The sequence below is a fragment of the Cibotium barometz genome, chromosome 43, assembly GCF_041138505.1.
Source record: "Cibotium barometz isolate CiBa-2024 chromosome 43, ASM4113850v1, whole genome shotgun sequence".
Lineage (NCBI taxonomy): Eukaryota > Viridiplantae > Streptophyta > Polypodiopsida > Cyatheales > Cibotiaceae > Cibotium > Cibotium barometz.
In genome coordinates, this window is record NC_141088.1 from 24,391,999 (window position 1) to 24,413,914 (window position 21,916).

The 21,916-nt window shown below is 42.3% G+C and overlaps 1 pseudogene across 1 annotated transcript; it reads left to right on the top strand.

Annotated features, from left to right (window-relative positions):
* The first annotated feature begins 12,984 nt into the window (after positions 1 to 12,984).
* Positions 12,985 to 14,783, top strand: LOC147613711 (gibberellic acid methyltransferase 2-like; annotated as a pseudogene). The gene is made up of 3 exons (XR_015263260.1): positions 12,985 to 13,551; positions 13,809 to 14,087; positions 14,335 to 14,783. The product of XR_015263260.1 is annotated as a gibberellic acid methyltransferase 2-like (transcript).
* The last annotated feature ends 7,133 nt before the right edge of the window (positions 14,784 to 21,916 follow it).

Consider the following 21,916-nt stretch of genomic DNA (forward strand, 5'->3'; position numbering starts at 1 on the left):
ACTATATGGAAATGAAACTTGGGATTTAGTGCAATTGCCTGAAGGCAAGAAAGCCATTGGATGCAAGTGGGTGTACAAAGTTAAACATAACAGTGATGGAAGCATAAACAGGTACAAGGCTAGATTGGTAGCCAAAGGATATGCGCAGACATATGGGATTGATTATGAGGAAACTTTCAGCCCAGTTGCCAAGATGGCAACAGTTAGAGTTGTGATAGCGGTGGCTGCATCAAAGCAATGGTCTTTACATCAGATGGATGTAAAGAATGCATTCTTGCATGGGGATTTGCAAGAAGAGGTGTATATGTTGCAGCCACCTGGTTATGAGGATGTGGGTCACCCCGAGCATGTTTGCAGGTTGAAGAAAGCCTTGTATGGCTTAAAGCAAGCACCAAGAGCATGGTCTGACAAGATTTCTGAATATCTTGTCACTATTGGCTTTCATGTAGCCAATGCAGATTTCTCATTGTATGTGAGACATGGTGATAGAGGGGTTGTGCTTGTTGTCATCTATGTAGATGACTTGATCATTACGGGGGACCATGATGCAGAGATCTTTGATGTAAAGATCTTGCTAAGACAGAAGTTTGAGATGAAGGATCTGGGGGAGCTCAGATATTTCTTGGGCATTGAGGTGATTAGGTCACCACATGGTATTGGATTACTGCAGCGACAGTATGGCTTGGACATGTTGTCCAAGTATGGTATGACAGGCTGTAAGCCTATTTTTGTGCCATTGGATCAGAATGGCAAGTTGAGTGCAGATTCAGGAGAGATCTTGGAGGATCCTACTATGTACAGGAGCATAGTAGGAAGTTTGATCTACATGACGATCACCAGACCAGATTTGAGCTATGCTGTTGGGTTGGTGAGTCAGTTTATGCAGGTTCCACGGAAACCGCATTTGGATGCTGTCAGACGCATACTGAGGTATGTGAAGTCTACTTTACATTGTGGACTATTCTATGAGACTGGGACAGAGATATGTGTACATGGGTACACAGATGCTGATTGGGCTGGTAGTATCTCAGATAGAAGATCTACCAGTGGATTCATGTTTTCTTTGGGGAGTGCTGCTGTGACTTGGAGCAGCAAGAAGCAGCCTACGGTTGCTCTATCGAGTACAGAGGCCGAGTACAGAGGAGCTGCTATGGCAGCATGTGAGGTAGCTTGGTTGAGAAAGCTACTTGCAGATTTGGGTCTATCAGTGGATAGACAAGTTGTCATTTTCTGTGACAACATTAGCAGTATACAGTTGGCCAGGAACCCAGTCTTTCATGCTCGTACGAAGCACATAGAGGTCCACTACCACTTCATCAGAGAGAAGGTCTTGGCAGGAGACCTTGACCTTGTTTATGTCAGCATAGAGGATCAGGTAGCTGACATCTTCACCAAAGCATTGGGTATAGAGAAGCTCCGCAGATTCAGGGCTTCGCTTGGTGTACATGAGATGGAGTTGAGCTCGAGGGGGAGTGTTGAGATATCGAGCTCTAGTGAGGCGGTGGACACTGATGACCCGCCTGGGGGATAGGCCCCGCACTTACACCACTGGCATGGTTGGTGAGATCTTCGGTGATATGCGGCCAGTGGGATGACAGGCTGTGTGACAGCCACTCTAGAGACTGGCATAGTTATAGCGCCAGCTCATTTAGTCGGGTTCACACTATAGAGAACCCGTGTATGTATTTGGTTGAGTACCTTTCATATTGTGTGTACTCTTATTTTTGTATATGGTGTGTTGAGTGTTGAGTAGAGAAGAATAAGATTTTCAGCCTCTCACCTTGTGTGTTCTCTATTAGGGTTTTGTGAGTGTGTGTGTGTGCTTGCAAGAGCTCAAGCTCTCTTCCCCCCTGCATCTTTTCAGTGATGCCAGTTGAAGAAGTAGTTCTAACTTGGAATGTATTGCCCTGGGTGGAAGGATTGAGCAGAGATGACCTCCTTGCATTGCGAATAAGGCAGTTGGAGAGGAGGCCTGGAGATATAGAGCTTGCTAAAGCTCGCTTGAAAGATGCAAGGTTGAAAAATAAAGAAAGATTTGATAGTAGACACAGACTCCGGCCAAAACCTATTGAAGAAGGTGATTGGGTTCTAATGTATGATAGTAGCCTTGACAACCAATTCACCGTTCAAAGAAAATTTGCAAAAAGATGGTTTGGCCCTTACATTGTCAAGCATGTGCATGGAAATGCCACGTATACTCTGTGTGAGCTTGATGGAACAGAAATAAAGAATCTTGTGGCAGGCAAAAGAATCAAGATATTTAAAAGAAGGCATGATAGTGATCCTTTTGATTCACAGGAGACTCAGGATGAGAGGCTTGACAGTGGTAGTATGGATATGGTTGAAGAGGAAGAGGATGATCTTCCTGACAATGCAGAAGATGAAGATGACATCCAGCTATATGTAGATCTTGATGATGATTTGGCACATACCAGAGGATGTGCAGGTTTTGAGGGGGTGGATGTCGTGCCATGGCACGTCTATGGTGTGAAACCGTGCATGTGAGGCCATCAAATACACATCCAGATGCATGGGGTTAAGTGCCATGACGAGTCATTATATGATGCCATGTACATATGTTCATATTGTAAATGAGGTTCAATAAGATGAGTTGAGGCAGAGCAAGATCTAGGAGTTTTTGTACATGAGTGTGGTGTGAATTATGGAGTTTTATGCATATGATGGACCTTGTAGTAGGGAACATCCTTCTTAACATGTATGGAAACGTAAAGGTTTGATGCCAGATGAGTTAAAAGAAATTCAGTGGGAGCCAGTGTTGTGAGAACTCATCCAAGTCCGTCGAGCCATCAAAAAGAGCTTCTCTCAGCTTGTTGGTCCAGAGCTAGCAGTGGCAGCTTTGACTATGAGTATGTTAATAAGGAGGATGAGGAAGTGGATGTGTCTCTAAGTTGGCTTCAGTGCAACCACCACTTGAGTTTGGTCTCTCGCTTGCAAGCCACCCGGAGGATGAAGATGAACAAGAGGAGGAGGAGTAAAAGGCGGTTGATGGATCCCTTTTATGAAAATGATGAGGCCTTCGCTAGAGCTTTACAAGAGGGTGAGCACCATGATGCAACCGCTTACATGATGGGCATCATTGGTGTCGAGGGATGAACATGCATACTTGCTTCTCCATATTGGTAATGAAAGGAGTGAATATGATACATCTGGCTGGCAGCTTACGTGTAATAATCTCTCGAAGAAATACAAGCATGCGCAGCTTTTTTTAAAATGGAAAGCCGAATTCTAAGCTGCAAAAGGCGATGGGACGCCGCATCTCTTGCGGGAAACATGGAAAAGAACCAGAGTGGGAAAAAAACGAGTTATCAGTTTTGGGGAAACGTCTGCAGAAACTCGAACCAGTGTAATACCAACCAGAGTTTTTTATTTCAAGGAGATACCTACTGTTCGTAGCTTGTAGGTGCTAGAAATGAAGAGGAAAATGAGTACTTCATGAGGAGATGATCTCGACAAAATCCATGTTTTCTCTGTTTCTTGGGCTGCGCTGATGCGACTATCGCTTCCGTGTACTCTGCATCGCGTGGCCAGCTTTGCGACTTATAAGTTTAGCAAAAATAAAATCAAGTGTTAATTCGCTCGTAATGCTCAGATAAGCTTCTTTTTTACTTTTCCTTTTGATTTAGAAAAAGGCGAAACTCATAAATCCTAAAAGGATTTGGAAATGAATAAAAAAGCTGGGGAGAACAAATTAATGGTATTTGGAACTTGATGTTTTGCGGGAAAAAGGAATCCAAAGCACATTTAATCACGGGAAGTTGGTCTTGCTTCTGCTTGATTGAGTTTTGGAAACCATGAGCATGTTATGCCATCTTTTGCTTGTGAGATGTTAGAATATTAAGGCAGGTTTTCAGGTGATAAAGAGCATCTTGATATAATGGTTTTGATGGCACTGGTGGATGTAAAGGATGTAACTGGTCACATGTATATTGGAAAAATTTGAAGGCTTTGTTATGCCTACATGTGAATGGTTCAAAGGATTCCGAGAAAGAAGTCAGTGAGTAAAGGATCAAACACTTGGTATGCAATTTTGTGTGATCATCAGGATGAATTCAAGGATGTATTGAGGTGAATCGACACATGTATTTGTTATTGGAAATAGTGATGTTCAATACTCCTTGGGAAATTTTGTGTGTGAGTTTCCTTGTTAGATTTGACATTCACTCTCACAGCTAGAAGTCTCGTACTTTCCTGGCTATACCGCACACTTCACGACAACGTGCTTCACCTTCGATGCTTCTTCAGATGCCGCCTCACCTCCTTCGCTTTCCCAGCTCCACCACCGCTTCCTTCACCTTGCTTACAGCCAGTCGCCTTTGACTGCAGCAGCTGCTTTAGCTGCTGGTGTCTTTGCCTTCTCTGTTGGTCGCTTCACCACCTCACAGCTCTTAACCACCGCTGGCTCTTCTCTCGGTAGGACCTCCACTCTTCTAGTAGGACCTCCACTCTTCTACTCGCTTCCTCCACAGCCAGGCGCCCTCCTTCACAGCTGCTGATGCCTTCGCCTGCAGCCCCTCTGGCTTCTTCACGCTTTCCACACCTCGCTTCCTTTTGCTGCTGCGCCACCGCCGGCCACGTCAGATGCAGTCTCGCCGCCCTTCACAGTTGCTGCCTGGCCTTCGCCGCCTTGACCTTCGCTGCCCGGCCTTCGCCTCACGTCAGCCAACAACCGCCTTCCCTCCTCTTAGCCGCCTTCGCCCGTCTGCTTGCGCTCTTCGCTAGCCAGCTGACAGCCACACGACTCGCCTTCTACTTCTTTTTTTTTAAAAATTTGGCGCCTCTCTCTGTCGGAGTGAGTTCATCAACCAGTTCCCAGTTCATGTCCCAGCCGTCGAGACGTTTTAGCCTCTTATTCAACATTAAACCACAGTCACCAACCTTAATCTTTTGCTCCCAAGATAACTTTCATTTACCTCAAACCATAAGCATCTCACTCGCTTCCCTAATCCACCCTCCCGCTGCTCTCAAGCCCGCCTTTCACTTCCTTGCGGCCACTTCACACCGGCCTCTCCTTCACGCCTCCACTGCTGCGGGTAGTGCATTATGCATTATGGAATATTGCCTTAAGCACAAGTTTAATGCACAATAAATAAGCTCACACATAATGCATTGAGCTTAATGTATTATTCAGATTTTCATTTCTAATCTATGAACAAAAATGAACACAACGATGAAAACAACCATGGAAAGCATATACATGAATGAGAAAACATTAGCGGGAGTAGATCTCAACCGCACAAGTAAGTATTAATCTATTTTTTTCTCTTCTAATCACTAGCTCCAAGATTCCACACTCATGCTAACCCTAAACCTAAAAACAAAAAGAAATAGTGGTAGTAATGCAAGCTTCTCAACCGGTTTTGAGTTTTCTCCCCGGCAGCGGCGCCAATGGAGAGACTTAAAACTCTCTCACTTGTAGCAAGAGTAGCATGATCCATGTGTAGCTCAATCCAATGGGATTTGCATCCCTTTCGGAGCTAGGGATTCAACCCGTACCGGTGCACAAAAGCTTATTATTGTACCTTTGACGTTTTTGATCTTTTTGATGAGATACCAGCTCGGGAAACCATATCTCTCTTTGTTACTTTCTTTTGTAGTATCATAGTAAAAGCATTGAATAGCATTTCACAAGTAATGTCAGAGACATTCTCTATAGTCAGGTTCCACCCCACTGGAGAACATAGAGTCCTCTTGATCAACCCTCATATGATCCCTCCTATATGCAGTGGGAGAGAGTTGGTACGTGAGATCCCCACGGGTCTTAACATCAATGCATTTGATTTCTTGATGCAAATCTACCACAGAAACATTGACTGCCTTGACCTATCCCCTACTCTCAAAAGACTCCTTGCTGTCTTTCGTCTAAATGAAGAGATGGATTTGATGTAGCTTTTTGCCTTGAAGGTCATAGAGATCAAGGTACCAATCCTTCAAGTCTCCGCTGGCCATGTCAATGCTTGAGGGAAATGAATGCTTTTTCACAAATGGAGAGAATGCTCATGGCTACCATCACATGACACTAGACTAAGCACACACACAAGCTCAACTTGTCCTCATTCCTACACACCCATTCATTCACAAATACAAGCAAGAGGTACACAATCACTATGCACTCAAGCAAAGAGAAAGACCTCACTCCACTCCTATCTTCCTACAAGCATGCACACGCTCAAGCATCAAGCTTCCATGAAAGCTTCAAATTAGCCCACATACATAAAAATGAAATACTAAAAGCATGCATAAGAGTAAAATGATTAGAGAAGAGGATGAGAAAGACTCATAACATTGCTATTGATTCAATGAAGAGATTTATCTCATACAAAGATGTAGATGGGGTGAGAGAAGAGTCTTCACCTCTATGGAGAAGAGGGAGAGTAGCTCTCTCAAAGGAGCTCTTGCATGAACTTAGCCCAAAGTGTACCTAAGCTCTCAAATGAGCCACTTTTTATACAAAAACTCTAAAACTCTCAAAACTTCCCATGTGGGATTATTCTCAAGCCCACTCCCACACTCATCTACAACTTGGAACTCTTTACAAGAGCCCTAAATAAGAATGTCACTTGTTTTCTTGCTTGCATCTTTGTGATCACCACTCGTGCAACATCAACTTCATGTGCGTATGTGTCATGCAAGTCTCTTGATTGTGTGTATGGTGTGAGTGTGTGTACGTGGTGTGTGTATGGTGTGAGTGTGTATACATGGTGTGTATGTTTGTGTTTGTGTGTATCCATGTGCGAGTGTGTGCATGTACGTGTGTGTGACCATGTGAATATATCCATGTACATATTTTTTTATCTATGTGTGTGTACATGCACGTGTATATGCATGTACCATGTGAGTGTGTGCATGTACCATGTGCAAATGTGTGTGAGCTTACATCTATGTATACATGTGTGTGCACATGTACTTGTGAATGTGAGTGTATGTATGTGTGTATACGTATGTGCTTGTGTGCATATACACGCATGTATGTGTATGTGAAAGCTTGATGTGTGTGCATGTAAGTGTGCATATCTCTGTGTATACACGTGTGTCCATGAGTCGAGTGTGCGTGTTTGTGTGCATGTGTCCATGTATCATGTGCGTGTGTGTGCATGCACATATATGTGTACGTTGACATACATACAGATCTATTTATACATACATGCTTACATACCTATAGATAGATACGTACATATATATTATATATGTGTGTGTGTATGTATTTATCTATGTGTGTGTGTGTGTGTGTGTGTATTTATCTATGTATGTATAGGTAGGTATATTCTCTCTCTTACACATGCATATAATATAATATTAGAAGATATATGTGTGTGTGTGTGTGTGAGGAGGAGGAGGAGGAGGGAGGGGTGGGTAATTTGCTTTCTAATGTATTGTATATATATATAAGAAACTCATTCAATGAGCAAATGACTTGATGGTGATAATTAATTGTGAGCCCGGGCAATGTAGCTAGGCATATGGGAAAGAAACCCCCAAAGATTGTTTTCTCTTCTCCTTTCTTCTTTTCAAAAGTTCTCCCTCTCCTTTCTCCACGTAAAGGCTAGGTTTATAGGGTAGGCACCCTTGCTTTATCTTGTACAAATATAGATGTATGTGCATATATACATGTATATGTATGTGAGAGTATGTGCATGTACACGTGCAATTGTGTATGCATGTGTGTCTATGTATACATATGTGTACATGTATGTGTACTTGTGTATGTGAGTGTGTGTATGTGTGTATCTATTTGTGCTTATATGCATGCATATGCATGTATGTGTATGTGCAAGCTTGAGTGTATATGTGTGTGTGTGTGTAAGTGTGCATATCTCTGTGTGTGTATGTGTGTCCATGCATGCAAGTCTTTGTGTTTTTGTAGGTGAGTGTACATGTGCGTGTATGCATATACAAACGTGCAACTCTATGCATATGTTTGTGTAGGTGAGTGTATGTGTATACATGTTTGTACATGTGAGTGAGTGTGTGTACGTCTAAGTGTGTGTGCATGTACTTTATGTGGTGTGCATTCCATGTGTATACACATGTGTTTATATATGCAAGTGTATGTGTGTATGTTCATGTGTGTGCATGTGTACATGCATGTGTGTGTGTCTGTCATAGAGACACACTCAATCTCCCACGTATGCACATACAAACATCCTCACATATACACATATACACATGCACATGCACTCGTCCTCTCTCTCTCTCTCTCTCTCATGCATACATTGCACATGTACTGTCTCTTCTCACACCCCCTCACATACATAGAAACTATCTCTCTCTCTCTCTCTCTCTCTCTCTCTCTCTCTCCCTCCCTAACACACACGCACACACATACTTGCACGCTCATCTGTGTGATTGTGTGTGTACATACACATGTGTCTATGATTATGTAATGTCGACTTCATGCTTGCATGCATCGTGCAAGTGTCTTGATTGTGCGCATGTGCTAGTGTGTGTATGTGCATGTGTTTGTGTGTACGGTGTGAGTGTGTGTACGTGTGTATGTTTGTGTTTGTATATCCATGTGCGAGTGTGTAAGCATTTGAATGTGTTTGTGTCCGGGATACTCTTACAACCAGCGGACAGGATCGAGGGGGGGGCACCCCTTCAAAGACTCTGAAGCTGGTCTTGGAGTGGTTTATCTGCGAGCCACTGGCAAGGCAAAAGGTCTCCAGGCAGGACATAAAGTGGGCAGCAGTCTGCACTTCATTCCGGAGTAGCACATTCGTGTCATCAGCAAAAAGCTGCAGACATAAAGGATCAGTCCTGTTGTGGGGATCTCAATACCCTTGATATTATTATCAGTTATATCCTTGTTAACAAGCCATCCCAGAGCATTCGCAACAATAGCAAAAAGAAGAGGGGACAGGGGACAGCCTTGCCTTATAGATTTCCTCAGAGGAAAGGCACCAGTGAGAGACCCATTGACAGCCACCTTGGAAGAAGCATTTCCAAGCAAGGTTTGGACATACTTTATGAATTTCCTATTGAGTCCAATATCTTGAAGGGATTGGAAGAGGAACGACCAGTCTAGTCTATCATAGGCTTTATCAAAGTCTATTTTGAGGAAGATTTAGTTCTGACCAGAGTTTTCAGCATGCTCCATACCCTCCCAAAGACTAATGATAGCATCAAGAATATACCTTCCCTTTATAAAGCCCTTTTGCTCCTTGAGGATCCACTCATCCATATAGGGGTTGATTCTGCTAGTCAGGATATGAGCAAAAACTTTGTAAAGGGACGAGAGACATGTTATGGGTCTCCAATTACCAAGGTCTTCTTTCTCATCCTTTTTGTGAATCAGCTTGATAACCCCCATATTTGTCTTCTCAGCTAAACCTCCCTTCCTCATGGCTTCCCTCCAGATGTCAAGGATGTGAGGGGATAGTTCATCTTTGAAAACAAGAAAGAATTCGTTGGGAATCCCATCTTCACCCGGAGATTTGCATTTTTTGAGATGAGAGATAGCCTCCTTGACCTCCTTTTCAGTGAAGGGGGAGTCAAGCTTAAGGGCTAAAGCGGGGTTAACAACCTTCCTCCTAATGCTGGCAATTTTGGCCCTAGCAGCAGAAACTTTGTGAGAGGGAGGGAGGGCTGTGGAGAACAAGTTAAAAAAGTGGTCCTTAATAACCTGCAAGTTTTCCACATCATCTAAAGCAAGGTGACCATTGGGCTTCTTGACCATAGGGATGAGATCTCTACCTTTTTTCCTTTTAAGGAGCGCAAACATCTTAGGGCGAGGAGTATCAATTTTCCCAGCCCAAACCTCCCTGAACCACAATCTAGCGGCCTTAGCCGCTAACAACTCCTCGAGTCTGAGCTGGTTCTTTAGCTCAATCAAAGAGTGGTTAACAGCACCATTTTTAGACAGATAAATGTCTTGAATCTGGTTCCTGATTTGCACTCTACGATTCAGACGGATCGTAGAAACTTGCAGCTTATACTCCTTGCAGATGGAATGAACCTTATTCACCAGACTTTCCCATCCCTTGGATGGGGAAACGAACTGATTGAAAGCATCAGCAATGGAGGCTTTGATCATCTGTTGGATGCAAGGGAGACGGAAGAGGGAGGGGTCAAGATGGGGCCATCCAGCCCTACCTTTGGCCTGGCCTAAGGACAGGGTGCAGATCAAAGGGATGTGATCTGAGATGGTTAGGGAGGGGTCCGTAGTAACTTTGGTTTTTAAGAACATATCAATCAAACTCCCCGAGGCATACAGTCTGTCCAATCTGGCAGCTCTGTGACAGGAGCCTTTTTGATTGTTAGACCAAGAGAATCCAGTTTTCGAAGAAAGGTCAGAGAGATCTTTCTCCCCCTTTAACCCATCCCATTTAACCTTTTCATAACCACTAATGGTACTGCCCAGAAGTCTGCTTCTGTCAACCTGGGCCTCTACCATGTTAAAGTCACCAATGAGAAAGATGGGTCCCACAATCTGAGTGATAGACTGCCAGGTAGCAGCTCTCAAGCTAGCCAAGCAGGGGGCATACACCGAAACCAAAGTGAAATTGAAAGGGTTGCCCATCCTAACAGCGGTCCAAGAGTGGTTCACATCAGACCAAGCATCTAAAATGGCGTGTTCCCACTTCATGTGGATGCCAATCGCTCGCAGCCCCACCTTTCCCACAGTGATGATTGGTAAAAAACCACCGAGAATTCCTAGAGATTTTTTGAAGGTTCATATGAAGCTGATGGCCCCCGATTTTGAGCTCTTGAAGACTGATAAGGTCGAATTCAAAAGTAGAGTCCCTTAACCACATATTAATAGCTACAGCCCTCTCCGGGTTTGTGAGCCCTTTACAGTTGAACGAGAGAAGGTTCAGAGAATTCATTTTTTACTCATTTTTTACGGTTTCCCCGCAGATACGGAGGTTCTTAGGACATCTTGGCTTTTTTCCTTTTTTCTCTTCATTTTCGAACCCATAAGAAGGGGAGAGAAGTCCTCCTCATCATGCTGTTTCATTGGTGAGAGGGACATCCTCTTCATCAAAGAAGCATCTTCTTCGTCCAGTTGGGCTTTGAAAACTTCATCAATACGCTGGGTTTTGTCAATGCAATCCTCATCTGATTCCATCGGGGAATCAAGATCTTGACTAACAAAAACACGGTCCTTGTTGGGGACCCTTCCCGGGGATGGTTGATCAGCCCCTATAAGGGCTGAGATGCCAGCCTCTTTGGCCTGAAATTGCACTTCTAGACCGTCTTGTACCTCAGCTAAGAGGGGGGCATATCTGTTGGCTGGGATATGCCAATTAGATTTATTGTTTTTAGCCTTGGACACATGTTTTCTCTGAGGCAGGACAAAAGCCTCCTCTTTGGCTGGGGTTTTATCATTAGAAGCTGGTTGATGGAGATCAGGGCAATCTCTAATAAGATGCCCTTGTTTTTGCAATTAAAACAGGCGTTCGGGAGGTTCTTGTAGGTCAAAATTTGCTCATAAATAATCTGCCCCTCTCTGTTTTTTAGGGGAACTTTCTCTTTGAGGGGTTTGGCGGTGTCAACCTCAATGAGCATTTGATGAGCCCATTGAGGATTAACGACTTGAAAAGGTTTTTGACCTAGAACCTTACCTACAGCACCCCCTATCCTCTTAGCCCATATAGAAAACTTGGTTGGCATATCTGTAAATTCCACCCAGACAGGGATTTTGGTGGGTTTGGGTCCTTTGGGGTCAAATGAATCATACCATCTAAAAAAAGAAATGGGGGTATTTCTGATAATCCACTGTCCGCTGTGGATAACAGAAGAGGCGCTTACCTGATCTTCAAAAAGGAACATATAGTACGCATTAGGCAGATGTTGAACAGAGGCAACTTTGATTCCCTTTTGTTCCCAATTAGATCTAATCCAGAATTTCAGGGTGTCTACAGGCGGTCTCGTACCATGACAGAGACCAATCAGGGCGTGGGAAGACAGATGGTCCTGCCACGCTGCCAATTCCTCATCATCGCAAATTACAGCACCATCATTGTCAACATCAAAATCACTAGTTTTTTCCTCGAAGGTAGGGTTCTGTGACAGATTAATCATTGGCTTATCAACAGCTTTAGGGGGAAAAGATGGAACAACATGACCTGATAAAGGCAGACGAACAGCTTCCACGAAAGAAGTCGGGGGAGTCGAGCGCACATGGCCAGCATGGCCCTGTGGGGGGTCGTCAAGAAGGGACACCCGAGAACCTTCAGCATCGCCCAGTCCTCCCGGTCCTTTGTGCTGACGAGGGAAAGGAGTAGTAGCCTTGAGTGTAGTGAGCGAACCACCCAGAGGCCTTGATGGCACCTGATGCAGGACCAGAGAGACGGAGGAATAGCTGCTTCACGAGTGGAATGCGAGGAAGACGAGGTCCCAGCAAGAACAACATCCTGTAGAGACATCCTTGAACAGAGTTCCCCCCTCTCGGGGGGAGGAGGAATAGCGACGGGATGCTCAACAGAAAGACGGAAGAAGGAATCAGGGCAAAGTCGAAGGGGGTTTAGCATGCAGAGGGAGTGAGTATGGACGACACCTGGTCGCTCACCGCGGCTACGCGTCGTTCATGCAACGATCCTCTGTTCTCTGAACAACAATATATATTGGGCTCATTCAATGGATGTTGACTTCGTGAATCCCTCAAACATTAAAATGGCTCGTACGTATTGGGCTTCAAATGTAAAGCCTGGAGGGACATACCCCGTTAAAATAAAACAATATATTGGGGGCTGATGCAAACAATAAAACAATATTGTTGACTTACTGAATCCAAGATATGCTCAAAAATTAAAATGGCCACTGGGGGTAGCCGCACAAGACATATATTCTCAAGGACTTTGGTAGGGTTGGTTCTGTTATAAATGCAGAGCTACGAAATGTAAACTAATGACGAAATTAATCCAAATCGGAGTGGAATTCTAGTAGCTCAACAATAATTGTACGTCGACGGATTTCTCTGTATATATTTGATCAGAAGACTGTCTAATTCCTGCATCACCACGATTAGCCATTGTAATTAGAAGTATTAAGTACAATAACTAATCATGAGTACTAGCGCGAACTTTCCCATGCTTTCTGGCCTCCATCATGCCAGCTATGCTACAAACTCAGAGCCTCAGAACTCTGTGCTTTTGCGTTGCAGACCATTACTGCAAAACGCCATTAATCAGCAAATCATCAATTTCTACTCTGATGATCATAGTAGCCGCCGCCGCGTCTTTAGAATAGCTGATATGGGCTGCTCCAGCGGACCCAATTGCCTGACCAACATGCAATTCATGTTCGACCGGATTACGAAGCAGCTCTATAATAATAACTTTGATCATCTCGAATTGCAGGCCTTCTTCTGTGATCTACCTAGCAACGATTTCAACACTCTCATTCAACTCTATGACGCAGAATATAAGAACAATTATCGGCCATTCGCAGCAAAATCTAGTAATCCGCCTCCTCATTATTAATCACTCCAATTTCTTTGCTGCAGTACCAGGAACGGTCTATGGACGGCTCTTTCCTCGCTCGTCTCTTGATCTGGTCTTCTCCTCGTGTTGCCTGCACTGGCTTTCTCAAGTAATTAAATTATCCTTTCCTATTTCATGTCATTGGCCTAATAAATATTGATCAGATTAGTTAAGATTTTCCTACTACAGATTGGGGCGTGTCCACCGCCTACAAAAGTGGCTAATCTTTGGAACCCTTGTGTTGTAGCCCCCTTAGTGGAGTTTTTTAAAATTATCTTGACCTCTTTGTGGCACTCGGGTGTGTAGCAGGTGTAGAGGTCCATAGCCCCATTACATAGAAAAAATATTAATTCTTCTTTTTATCAGACCCCTGCCGTAGTTTTGGAGCGTGGATCTAGGGAGTGGAATAAAGGCAAGATCTGGGTGGATGGACCTGGGGCGAATGAGGCCACAGGGAGAGTCTATGCCAAGCAATTCCAACAAGATTTAGGCACATTCTTTAGGTGTCGCAGCGAGGAGATGGTTCCTGGAGGCTTGATGTTCTTGCTCATTCCATGTCGACCAGACCATTTTCCTCCCCATCAGCAACAAGAGGACAATTGCTTCAGAAATCTCGACATTGCATGGCAACAGTTGATCCAAGAGGTATCCTAAATACTTTAACGTAATGTTGGAGTGTAATTGAATGGATCATGATTCTATGTTAGGCATATAGATCACGACCTTAATCATGTGCTAGATAACTTTAAGTGACCACCTTTTGTAATCCTCCCCATTCCCTTACCTAGTCACACACTTGGCTATACACACCATATACACACCTAGGTACCACAAGGGAGTGCCACCCTCCCAAATATTAGCCACTTTGATGATTGACCTCATTTAATTGCAGGGAGTGGTAGATCAGAGCGAGTTGGACACCTTTAATGTTCCCAAGTATTTGGCAACTCTAGAGGAGATCATATCTGCAGCAAATCTTGTCTCGACTTTCAGACTTCATAGCATTGAAGTGATAGAAGAGCCCATTGGGGACAACTACTGGCGACAATGGAGTAACAATGCAAGTGAATTCGCTATGAGGCAGAGTAGGTTCTACAAGAGTGCATTTTGGAATGTAATAGAGGGACATGTTGGCACCGAAAAGTGTGAGGCCATTTTCGAGAGATTTGAAGAGTTGATGAAGAGGGGTTTGGAGAATATAACAAGTTGGGATTCCTATTGGGCACATCCATGGACTTCTTATGCAGTTGTGCAACTCTTCAAGGATGCTTAAGGCCCACTAATGCTTAAGCTTTGCTTTACAATTAGACATATTCTGCCTAGCATTGGATATTTAATATGGACATCATGTAAGTGTAAACAACCCAATTGCAAATATGTGAATTGCCATTTGTGATATGCTCTAATCATCACGTAATTGGATAGCTCTGTTAATTCAATTCAATACATCTATTGTTCACAAAAAACTAAGGTTTAGTGTTGGGTGAATGGAAAATTCTGGAAAGGAACCTTCTAGAAAGTTATAAAAGGTTGCAATTTGTAAGGCCTTAAATAGTGAATATTTTTTCTTTCAACCTTCAAATTTTTACATTTGAACATTTTTTGAAGTATAAGAAAAAATGTTTTGTATGAATATTGAATCTATCTACTTGTGCTAATCATGCATTTAATTAATCTCTTCTAATTATGTCTTTATGATCCATGAAGGTGTAGCTTTCAAGCTCAACATGGTATTGGAGCTTTTTGTTAGATCTAGCTCACACACAAACACACAAGAAAACAAAGAGAAGAGAGTGGGAGTGAGAGAGTAGGAGAACACTGAATCAATGTACTCGAACAGAGTGAGCTCAATAAAGGTACAACAAGGAGTGAAACAGTAATGACTTGATGTACTTTGACGACCATATTAGGGATTTTGGAAAATTCTTGATAATTCCCAAAGCAATGCAATTTTTCCAAATGGTCTTTTTGACTATTTGATCACAAAACCATCATCATGTTGAATGAACTACATGCCCAAATAGTAGTGCATAAGAACTACATCGGTCATCTCAAAAGAGGCATTTAAAATAGCTTTGAAAGCTATAATATGATCCTCATTGGTTCTTGAGACAAGCATGTCATCAACATATAAAATCACAATGAGCATGTCATTTTTTTTCTTTTGGACATAAAGTGTGTTTTCTATCGTACTATTCTGAAAACCTTGGCTAATCAAATGGGTATCTATTTTTTGATACCATGCTCATGGATCTTCTTACAGACCATAAAGGCTTTCTTAAGCTTTAATGCCTTATGTTATTGACCACATTTAGCAAAACCAGCAAGTTCACTCACATAAACATCTCCTTTCAAGACACCATTCAAGAATGTTGTTTTTAAATGTCTAACTAGTGCACTTTTTAACCTTGGTTTGTAGATAATGTAGTCACAAATTTGATATTTACAGGAAGTGCGCACAAAGGTTTTATCATAGTTAATACCTTTCCTCTAGGCATACCCTTTGGTAACAATTCTAGCTTTGAATATGTCAACAGATCTATCTAACTTTCTTTTAACCTTGTAAACCCATTTGTTGCAATAGCTTTCTTACCAAGTCAACAAAATCGAGCTTTGAATATGTCAATAGATCTATCTAACTTTCTTTTGACCTTGTAAATTGACATATTTATCGAACTTTCTCTTGACCTTGTAAACCCATTTGGTCGTAATAGCTTTCTTACCAAAGTCAACCAAATCTCAAGTACGATCTTGTGAACTGAATCAAGTTCATCCTAGAATATGGCTTTCACCCAATTCTGGTCCTCTTGAGCCTCTTCAAAAGACTTAGGCTCATCTATATCATGCAAACAACAACAAAAAAATAAATTCAATGACATTTATTGAAATTGAGGCATGATTTTCTCCTAATCTTATCCTACTGGTAGTGGAGCTATTAGTTTGCTATTCTACAATGTGCTTCTTAGTCATCTAGGTAGATTCCTAGCTTCATCAATAACAGTTCTTTCATGATTGACCACTCCAATTGATTTGGAGTTGGTGAAACTTAAATCAGTGTCAAATGTGGAGGAATCTCTCCCTTGCAATAAATCTTGGTAAAAAATAGGCACTTAAATTGGAAGTATTCCTTCAAACATATTCGATGAATTGGCATAAATTGTGCTTGTTAAAATAAACTCTAGATTGAATTCTCATCAAAGGCAACATCCCTACTCACAATCACCTTTTTAGTGACATGATTATAGAGACGAGGACTCTTGGTAGCACAAATATGCATTTGACTTCCTTGTCATCACGCTTGGCCCTTAACTGAGCTAGCACATGTGCATGTACTAAACAACCAAACACGTGCATATGATCAACCTTTGGTTTTTTGTTGTACCAAGCCGCATAAGGCATTATGGTCCAGGGATCTTGTTTAAAACATGAGTGGCACAAGTTGCGGCTTTCATTCAAAATTTGTATGGCTGTCATGCCTTAATCACATAGATCTGACCATTTCATTGATGAGATAATGATTGCATCTCTCAACAACACCATTTACACCATTTTGATGTGGCATATAAGGGGTGGTCAGCTGATGTTTGATGCCTTTATCAGCCAAACAATCTTCAAATTCCTTTGACAGGTACTCCCCACCTTGATGTCGAAAGTTTGAATTTTACATCTAAATTTATTTTCCAGCATAGTAATAAAGTTCTAGATATGGGAAAACACTTCTATTTTTTTTTCATAAGGTAGGTCTACCCATACTTACTAAAGTCATCAATAAATGTGACAGAGTAAATATAACCACTTTAAGAAGGGGTCTGCATGGGTCCATGAACATTGATGTGTATAAGCTATAGCTTTCATTCATCTCTCAAAGTTGCAGATGGATGTATTTGCCTAGAACACAACCTTTCCACACATATTTTGGTGGCAGAGAGACAAGTGAGGAAGACCCTTAAAAGCATACCTTCCCTTTGCAAGATAAGTAAGCCACTTGTAGAAGTGTGTGTGAAGTAAACATGCCATAGCTTTGTAATCTTCATTTTTGCATTAGGTTCCTCTATCAAACATGCATGATCTGACTTTTATGATCATCCTCTTGGTACAAGTTAGTGCAAAGTGGCCCAGTAAAAACAATGATGTTTGTTTGATATTCAAAGAAAAAGAGTATGTGAGTGTGTTTACATGGGAACACCTCCTATTGAATTAGCTAAGCAATGATATCATTTGTTCATAGGTAGGTGTGAAAAAGGTTTTCTAGGCATCTAGAATATTTTTCAAATATGCTTGTACTTCTTGGCTATTTAAAGAGCCCTTATCTAATGAGAGATTCATCTTTGTGGCCCCAATTATTTTTTGTTACTCGAATATGTCAAGGTGTAGCCCTCTAAGCTCTCCCTGTCCATTAGTTCAAAACTAGATTAGTTTTAATATTAATCATTTTCTTAATCACATTTTAGCATGTGTTTTGCTCCTCTCTCTATACTCTCATTTTCCAACAAGTGGTATTAGAGACATGGTTCTAGGATAGGGTCTTTTGTGTGAATGCCTCAGGCACCTCAATAAGGTCTATATTGGCACAATTGGAAGGATCAACTGAAGTCACCCTCCTCTCCCCATCACATCACAACATTTGCTCTAACTTTTCACTAGGTTGTTACTATCAAGCCAATTCAACCTCCACCTAGCCATACTCTACTCTGCTAATGCCCAATTACTTTTGTCTCTCTAAAGCTCAACCACCCCATCTCTTCCTCTAATGACTCAAAAACAATAGTCATCCCCTGAGAGAGAGAGAGAGAGAGAGAGAGAGAGAGAGAGAGAGAGATGGGGGAGGGAGGGATGTTAATTCAAGAGAAAGGGGAGAGAGAGGGAGAGGGGGAGAGAGAGAGAGAGAGAAAGAGAGAGAGAGAGATGGGGGACCCAAAAGTTGACTTGCCTTCATCCTCCTCCTTCTCCCACTCAACCACCCCATCTCTTCCTCTAATGACTCAAAAACAATAGTCATCCCCTGAGAGAGAGAGAGAGAGAGAGAGAGAGAGAGAGAGAGAGAGAGAGAGAGAGAGATGGGGGAGGGAGGGATGTTAATTCAAGAGAAAGGGGAGAGAGAGAGAGAGAGAGAGATGGGGGAGGGAGGGATGTTAATTCAAGAGAAAGGGGAGAGAGAGGGAGAGGGGAGAGAGAGAGAGAGAGAGAGAGAGAGAGAGAGAGAGAGAATGAGTGGGGGGAGGGAGGGATGTTAATTCAAGAGAAAGGGGAGAGAGAGAGAGAGAGAGAGAGAGAGAGAGAGAGAGAGAGAGAGAGAGAGAGAGAGTCGGTCTATGCATAGTTCCCATGACCATCTGAGACTGTCCGGACCCTGAACCGGGCTCGGCAACCCAAGAACAGTGTGTCCTCGATTTGCTGTCTAGTGCCCATGTAATTTGGTCACATAGCCCACACAAGCATGCATACTAATTCATCATAATATTAACTCCATAAGGAAATAGTTATAGGCAATTTCGGGATTATATTTAATGCATGGGCAATCCATGAACTTTGAAAGTTGTGACACACCATACTCGATGTATGGTCATGTGTTGTATAGATAGATTAGGCATCCATAAGATTGATCATCCATGTCATCATGGATCTTTAGGGGACTAATCACCCATAATCTTGCTTTCCTTGCCTCAGGGTTAATCCAGGATGCCCACGTCATCATGGATTTCCTAGGGACTATTGTGATCGACGAAAGATATCAAAGGGTTGATCTATCTTAGGGATCAGGAATCCATCTATAAATGCCACAACGAGTCCACATTAATGCGTGTCGATATCCAATCAAGCCATGCCACTGGGATCGGGCCATCATTGACACGTCACTAGGATTAGGTCATTTTTGCCATGTCACAAGGATTGGATAGCCGTTGCCACATCATAGGGATCGGGTCATCATTGCCACTGCTATCATTCTTCACATAAACCATGGTAGAGAATGGCACTAGTGCTAATCTTTACCATGGGTTATAGAGGATGGCAATAGTTCCATTGTCTTTGATGGGATTATGGAGAATGGCACTAATGCTATTCTCCATAACCCAATTGGGAGAATGGCATTACTGCCATTCTCGATAACTAAATGGTAGAGAATGCACTACTATGATTCTCCATAACCCATGGTAGAGAAGGGCATAAATGGGAGAATGAGATATAAACAAGAGAAATTGGTTTTTGTAGTTCCAAGTCCTTTCCCACCAGGCCGTGCGGGAGTAAGTGACCTAAGGCACCTATAACATAGTTACAAGGCTTTTCTTTATGGTTTGGCTAAGTAGATAAGATCCTCTAGTCTGTCATTTCAAGCACAAGACCTGCAACATCTTTAGGGCATTTTCCTAATTAAATGATGGGATTTGCAATATAGTATGGTGCCCGTTACATAAGTGTGCAAACATGGTTGTTGTAGAACCATATTAACCAAATGTGGTTAGCATACTCTCCTCCCTAAAGTCGATCGCATCCTTGTGATTGGAGAAGAAGTGGTGGACGCATGCTAGCAAGGATTTTGAGAATATAATTACATCATCATCAACAAGTTATTGATGTGATATAATCACGAGGTAATTACTCATGTAGATCACATAATTACGTTGATTATTGATGTAACAAGTTATTGACATGCTGAGGAGGTAAAATTTGGACCTCACTAGGGTTTTTGGAAACCCTAGCAAGTGTATCAGGTTTTACATGAACTCTGATAGACTTCGACAAAATCCCCTATATGGGACTAGCCACCACCATTTTGTCATTTTCCTCTCTTTCTTTGTAGCGGGTGCTCTTCCATTGGCTTGGGTAAGTGCTATCCTTGAAGAAATCTCAGTTGTCCTATTGATTGGGCTGTGAGTCCTATTATTGGACTGGAGTGGCCCTTGAGACAAGCAACACAGCCAGTGTCAAGGGACTAGGGAGTCGTGCATTGATTGGACAACTGGTCCTTCATTTGGAAGAGTTTTTCCTTGATATAGATCTGATCACATGTCAAGAACCTCCAATGGCAACAAGAAACCCATGGTAGTAGATGATGATCTCTCAATGTAGCATTGTTCACGACAGTGAGCCTAGTGCCCAATTGGAGCCATGAGCTTGTGAGTTATCTTTCCACGGGCTTAGCTGACGACAAAGATATGAACCTAACTAGGAAACACCATGGTAGTAGATGATGATCTCTCAATGTAGCATTGTTCACGACAGTGAGCCTAGTGCCCAATTGGAGCTATGAGCTTGTGAGTTATCTTTCCACGGGCTTAGCTGACGACAAAGATATGAACCTAACTAGGAAACACCAATTTGTTAAGGCAATATCCCCATACCAAATTGATAGCAAGATAGTTGTACAGAAGATGTAAGAATGATGTACAGAAGATGTAAGAATGATGTTCTTCACACACCTATGTGTCTGTGAATATGGTTACATAGATATTTTGGATAAAGCCCATGTGGGAATTGTTGGTGGACACTTCAAAGGAGACATCACTGTAAGGAAAATCATTCTTTTAGGCCTCTAGTGGCCAACCCTCTTCAAGGATGCTCATGAATATGTGAAATGATGTGATGAATACTAGAGAGCTACAATACCTCAACTGAGGGCCTATCCGATTATCTTCTTTTACTACTTCAACTGAATCCACTTGGAAGTTTGAAATCTTTTCGGCTACATCAGGAACTTTGTCAAGAAGAGAAACTAAAGTATCAGCATACTTTTCTAGACTATCAGGTTCTAATCTGATAAATTTCACACTTTCTCCTTCCATTTTAGATTTCTACAGTCCTTCATTGTCTCCTTTCCCTGCAAAACTAGTAAACTTAAAAGATCTTTGACTCTCACCAGACAAAGTGTCATCTATTCCCTGATAGCTTGTAAGTGAGAAGAGAGGATCTTCCCACATGGACTTCTCAAGTGGTGTGATCTGTAAGGGTTCTGGGTTGTCTACTATCTTTGCTTGGAAGCAAAGACCTTGGGATTCTTCCATCCCATCAAGCAACCCTTCATAAAGCATTTTTCCATGCTCAAACACAAAACTTTGAGGCAAAACTTCACAAAACCAACCTTCTTGAGGCATAATCAGCAGCATATCTTCTCTTGGCAGCTTCTCCTTGACGGTGATGAAGACTCCATAGCCTTCATAATGCTGAAATCTCCATTTTCAGCTTCCATGATGATGAGCAAGCTCTCCATGTTGCAAAACTCCATTTGCAACTCTCTTGGACAGCTTCTATGCAACTTCCTTGTTGCAAATCTCCTCTCTAACTTGAGAATGGTAGCTCCAAATCTCTCTCAAATCCTCACAAATGCAAATCCAAATGATAATATGAGTGTGCATAAATTTTTTTTCATAATAAGCTGAAAATAATGCTTAATCAAATGAACACATAAACAAGCTAATATACATAATAATCACCATGACCAAGAGCCCACCCAAGCTCTGATACCATGTTAAGATTCT